Source organism: Heliangelus exortis, chromosome 2 (genome assembly GCF_036169615.1).
Source record: "Heliangelus exortis chromosome 2, bHelExo1.hap1, whole genome shotgun sequence".
In the NCBI taxonomy this organism is placed as follows: Eukaryota; Metazoa; Chordata; class Aves; order Apodiformes; family Trochilidae; genus Heliangelus; species Heliangelus exortis.
Window position 1 is genome coordinate 62,175,324 of NC_092423.1, and position 6,422 is coordinate 62,181,745.

The window sequence follows — 6,422 nt, forward strand, 5'->3', positions numbered from 1 at the left end:
AATAAGAAGCAGCCCATACCTTTTTGTAGTGAATCTCTTCAGCTGCAGTTCCCTTAAGAGGTCTGACAGGTCACAAAACTCATCACAAGCTTGATTATTTCTCAATAGGCAAGCTGAGATGAGGATAAGTGCCATGTTTTTACAGACCTTCTCACCACGGAGCCCCTCATGCTTCCTTCAGCCTGACCAAACATGGCTCAAACACAGCTTCATGTCGTCTGTTTTTTTTCACTATCCTTTCCTAAATACATGGCCTGTTTCTCTGCTCAAAGGACTGAGCAATGGCCCATTCTCATGCTCATGGCTTCCTGCTGGAAGGCAACAGCACACCACAGAAGGTGGGTGGAGGTACCCTCAAGCAGGGCTCACACACCAGCTTGCCCTGGTGATTGCCACCACTCTCCTTCTTGCCCTTTTGACCACAGCAGAAGGAACTCCCCCTTCCAGCACACACCACTTGGCTCTCCTGGCATGGAGTCAGTGCTGGAAAACCAGTTGTGGCAGTGCTCCAACTTTTAATACATCAATATCATCCAAGACTTTTATTCACTGGGGGTTTGGTAGCTTTCTAGGAGAAAGAAACAGGGACATCATTCAGGCTGAAAAGCTGCTGCAAACAGAAAACAAGGGAAAAGTCACTGCTAGGTTCTTGGAAGATTAAATCAATGGTTTACCAGAAGTGAGGAGCTCCAGAAACAAGGAAGAGTGGTCAGGTCACAGAGCAGTCAGAGCCTCTGAAAGCTCAGGTGACTTTTCCTCCTCTGCTAAAGCCTCTTACGATCCATCATTCAACAGCAGAAGTCACAGGGACTAAAAATGTTATGCAAAAGAAAGATATTGATGCCTCTCTATGTCACAAAGCCTTGTACTGATATTAAAATCAATATGGGTTTTTTTAGCTCCACATACTCCAAAAAGGGCAATATAGAATATCAACACCTCAACTCTGAATTTGAAGAGACCCTTCATTCACAAACACAGCTCTTCTCAGGCCTTTATAAGGTCTGGGGGACTTAAGTAGCAATTATCCCTCACACCTGTACACATTTATTTTCCTCAGGCTTCAAATAACCAAGAAATACTCTGACCCAAGAGCCAGTGGTAACTTTCCTCCCGTAATCCCTGGAAAACAGAAGGGTAGTATTGCAAGAAAAGGTTACACTGAAACCTCTCCAGACTTAACAAAGAAGGAACCAAGACTCTTAGCACCCCTCCTAAGCATAAAAGCACAGACAGATGGACAAAGACTCCCTTCTTAGGAACTGGCAGCAACACTGTACATCCAACTCACAACTTAGAAAGAAGCAGTTTGTGGTGTCAAAGAAGCAACTCACACTGCTTTCTGTGAAGAGGCTGGTGTTCAAATAGTACCAGCTTCATTTTCACAACAAACATCTTCATGCAGTCAGCCAAGTAACCCCAATGCTGCAGTGGGAGCGCTGAGAATCTTCTAGGAAATTAAGTCCAACAGCTACAGCACCTCATCACTAAGGAGTAATTGAACACTTTGATATGATAATTGATTATCATGCATTGATTAAAGCTGGCAAGAGAGCACACACTCTCCAGATGACTTTCAAATTACAAAAGCCGCAAACTTCAAAGCTTATTGGGATTCACAGAACAAAACATGTTTTGTTATTTACAATGTAAAAAAAGAAGTATCTCCATAAATGAGGCAAGAATTTTAAAACAGTGAATGGTGAAACGATACAACTTGAAATAAGGAACTAATCAATGCTATCAAAATGGCTTCAGTCTGTCCTAAGGACTCTAATCATTTCCAGATGATAACACAGGACTGATTGGATGTCTCTGGCAGCAATTCTTATTGAGGCCTGATTATAACAACTACAATAGGAAGAAGAAAAATTAGTTGGTAGAAGGCCATTAAGAAGACCTTAAGATATGTGAAACAGTTGCTCAGTTTGGTGTAAATCTACCTGATCTGGTGGTTGCAAGTCAGCAGACAACTGATGTTGGTTATTCCCAGCCATGCTGAGATGCTTTTCATAAATTCAGCCAAGCACAGGCTGGGTAATAGTTTTACTTCATGGTAAAAGCAAACCGATTTGCAACCACTTCGCAATTTCTACAAACTAGCAAGTCATCAGCAAAACATCCTGACTTGCTTCCTGGCTTTGAAAGCCTTTCAAGCTCTTCTTAATTGCACACTATTTTAACTGCCATGATTTTACCTCTAGACCTGTAAAGGGACAGTGCAGTTGTTACTATTTACTTGTATTATTATTCCAGAAAGGAATCCGGACAATGTTTTCCTTGCCATCATGAAAAACTTTACAAAGACATGACCCTGCTCAAAGAGTTTTGTCTAAATCTGGATGACCAGAGGCAGCAGGTGTCTAAAAGGGAGCAATGACAGCAGAAAACAATTTACTGAGCTCAAAGGAAATCAGTGGGCTCAATACTAAGTTAGCTCTTCAGTCCTATCACTGCTGCACCATGACTGTTCTGGGCTGAAACCTGATACCAAAGCTCACTCCATTCAAAAACCAGAGACTACCCAGCTTTTCTGAGGTTCCTTTTAAGATGAACTAAGTTTCTTAGGCAGGCCCTGCACTGCTCAGTTGTTTCCCTCTGTGTCAGAAGCAGCATTCCCTGCAATACAGCTTTGACAGAACCAGGTGAAATCAGGCGTCTAGAGCAAGACGGGGGTTCATTTAAACTGAAATATGAAAACAAAGCTCAAGATGTATCAAGTCATTCAAAGCAAGCACAACTGAGAACTTGGAGTTACGCCAGCGCCAAAATTGCACTTTTAATTTTTAACAAAAAGTGACTCTCAGAATGAGCACAGACCAGGCCAGATACAAACCACGTAGCACTTGCTGCTTCCCAAAGGTGCAAAATAGCCACATAAGATGTGCTGCAGGCACAGGCAACTGCATCTGCCTCACCAAGCTGCCCTACAGGAATGCAATCTCTGCTCTTGCCTTCAGGGAGAAAGTAGAGATATTTTGTGAACTGTGAGCTTCAATTTCTTCACCTTGCAGTATGCTGCTTCTAAACCAGGGGACAGTTTAGAAGTTTGTTTTGGGACAAGATGTGAGAAAAGAAGATAAAAAAGTATTTTGGAAAGGGGAGAAACATCTCACTGATAACAATCATTATGTGGTTAAATACCAGCTTGCTACTGCTGGTCTATTGTGTCCACAGCTGATTATGTCTTTGTTTCAGAGGTTTGGTCTATAGAGTGCTAATCCTCAGACAAGGACATGGTGACCTTCACAATGGCTGATGAACCAAAGAAGTTTGGTTGTGAAAGGCAGCTTATTCACTGTTAGAGAAGGCTGAAGCTCCTAAACACAGAAGACAATAAAATTTTTAAATACTTCCTTCCTTTGCTATTTAAAGTTCAACTCATAGATTCAGGAAAACCACAAAAACTTAATTTAAATTCACCTTTCTGACTTGATGGCTACATTTGAACTTACATTAAACTACCTTGTGCAGATGCCATTGTGAAGAAAGACACGGAGTCACTGTCACTGTTCCAGTTTGGGGCAGTCCTAGTAGCTCAAGCAGCATAACATGAAACAACCATGGGATAACACAAGCTAAACCTTATCAGGTTCTATTCTCCACCCAAACCCAGTTACCCACTGGTGTGCAGTAATATGAGGGTGAATCCATGCTGTAACAACACGCCCTTGTCAACCACAGAACAAATACCACTTGCAGTGAGAAGCTGCTTTAATTAATCTTTTATCCCTTCATTCTTGTTTCAATCATACCTTGTGCAACCCAGACTGAAATATTAAGTAAGCAAAGATCTTACTCTCAAAGTATAAAAAAAATACCTGTAAGCCAGGTAGTCTGTTCACAAGTCACCACCATTCCCCAGTCTCAGGGAAAGCATCAGTGCTTTCTCTGATACAAGCACAAGGATTTACTGTTTGCTATTATTGGCAGATTTTTAATCAAAAGCTGCAGGTTTATTGCAACAATTAAATGTATGAATCATGTATTTACTCACTTGGAAAGGTTTCTACTTTACTTTATTGTTCACCAAGACCTTAAAAGGTACACCGCAAGGAGGAAATCTGTCACAGGTGCTATGGGACATTTGTAATCCAGGCTGATTACAACCACACCTGAGCTCCTTCTGTGGCATCACCCAGATTCATACCCTGCTCCTCCTCTAAAGCAACTTCCAGATTCCCACCAGAGACACTGCTACTGTGCATCCTCCTCCCTTGGAGGCCTAGCAGGACTGTAAAGAAAGCTGCTTACCACTCCCACCCTTGCTTTTACAGCCCCATCCTGCTGTGGCAGGACCTACAGAGCAATAAATGCACGGCCTGCCCAACCCCCAGGGTCTGGAGAGCTGATTGTGGTGGTGAGAAGAGAGGTAGAACTGCTTTTCTCCTGTCCTCTGCCTCCTTGTGCCAAAACTCCATTACAGTTATGAGGTTATAAGTGTGTGCTGCTATTCAGGCTGGGAAGGAATTAATGTGGCTGGATTTGGAAGGACAAAGAAAACTGGTGTTCTACGATGATCAATGGTCATTGATCTGGCTCTAATTAGTAAAAAAGAAATCTTTTAAAACACTGAAATGACACATAGACACTTGATTATTCATTCTAGGATAGTACTGATTCCTTGATGCATTTGACTCTAACTTCAAGCAAATATTTCTTATTAAACAATGCTAAGTATATTTATAACAGTGAAAAGTAAGCAACTGAACAAAATTGCCACCTCCTTCTCCTGTCTTTGTTCAGCTTAGCACTGCACTTTTCATGAGGAGACGCTTTGCATGAGCAGCTTTGCATGAGCTTTGGGATTTGTATCCCTAATGTCGTCTCATCTAATGTAAACATCTAAAAACCTCTAATCTATTCTTTAATAAAGCTTCTTACAGACCTCTCAGAGCCGACTGTGTCTTGTGAAAGTGAGTCAGCTTCCTGTGTGAAACAAAATTTTCTTCAGCAGATCACAGGGCCCTGTTTTCTATTCTCTGAAAGTTTTTGATGTTGGTTTCTGTCTGAATGAGTCCTTAGAAGGCCTCTTTAACCTGGCCTGTGGTGTCATTTCATACAGTTCTGTTGCCTCTTTCTTACCCACTTCCTCTACAACAGCCCCAACCTTTACAGTTCTTCACTGAAATGGACAGTGAGTGGAAATGACAACCTCCAGCCAGTGCACACAGTGGCATTCACAGCCTTCAAGAGGGGCCAGTGGTTATGGCTGCCTGCAGTGGCTATTGCAAACAGATATCTGGACCTGAATAATCATGATATTCCTGTCCCCATTTAAACATTGTTCTTCCCCATCTCTCTTAAGTCTTCCCCTTCAAAAAGTCATAACTTCAAAATGCAAGAACAGGATAGGAAAAGGAGTGGAACCACCAACAAGGAGGCCCCAGTAACTGGACCTGCATCACTTTCCACACCCAACTCAGCTAAAAGAATCTCTGCAAGCTCTGTCCCACAGGTCTGCTTTAGCTAAAAAGGGCCTGTGGAAAATGTAGAACCCCTACAGAACATAAGCTCATACGATGAGTATCAATTTATTAGGTAGAGAGGTAGCCACAGTCAAACCACCACAGCTCTAAGAACCAGCTGAAGGAGACAAGAAAGTTAGTGAAAATTAAATCGTTGAAAGTGGTGTGCTTTCAGTAGGCAAAATTGCTCATGGGGCATGGAGCGACATATGGTGGGAAAGGGCAGTTCTGCAAAGCTGTAAATTCCAAAAAGAAGTGAAAGACAAAAATGCAAAAAAAAAAGAAAAAAAAAAAAAAAAAATCTTTCCTTCGAGCCGGAATTGAACCAGCGACCTAAGGATTACTTTTATGGAGCCCGATCCTACAGTCCTCCGCTCTACCAACTGAGCTATCGAAGGAAGACAAGAACAAAATGCCAAGAATGAGTCAAGACTATATCAACAATAGCCTTAGGCTCTAATGGGCTTCCATATGTATTGCTTTTCACAACAGCAAAACAGTATCCAAAAAAAAAAAAAAAAACAGGCACAAAGCTGACTTTCCTGCAAAAATGGAGTTTGGTTACAAATTTGCCAGTTTTCTGACAAATAGATCACAGCTTTTGTGATACTGCTGGTGGGGGTAGCAGTAAGGCTGGCATTCTGGTCATGTCTCATATGAAACCTGCCTACTGCTTGACAAAGCAATTTGCCCGCTCTTTGCTGACCTTACCATGTTCCCTAAACTGAGCTAGGAGAAGAAGGAGAACTCACCACCACACAGCTCCCCAAAACCATTCTCCAGCCAAATCCAATAATAAAATAGCAAACAAATCAGTTAACACATTCCCCAGCTGATTCCATGCAAAGGAAAATGCAAAGGAACAGAATAAAAGAATGGTAAGGAATAACCATTGGCTAACCATCTCACAAGCTCCCATGGTCCACGTAATACCCCTGTACACATATGAGGTTG

General features: G+C 42.0%; 1 non-coding gene across 1 annotated transcript; it reads right to left on the reverse strand.

Annotated features, from left to right (window-relative positions):
- Window positions 1-5,773: 5,773 nt before the first annotated feature.
- TRNAY-GUA (transfer RNA tyrosine (anticodon GUA)) lies at window positions 5,774-5,866 on the reverse strand. Its single transcript has 2 exons — window positions 5,830-5,866; window positions 5,774-5,809 (listed from the first exon to the last, which is right to left on the reverse strand). It is a non-coding gene; the product is annotated as a tRNA-Tyr (tRNA).
- Window positions 5,867-6,422: the final 556 nt, after the last annotated feature.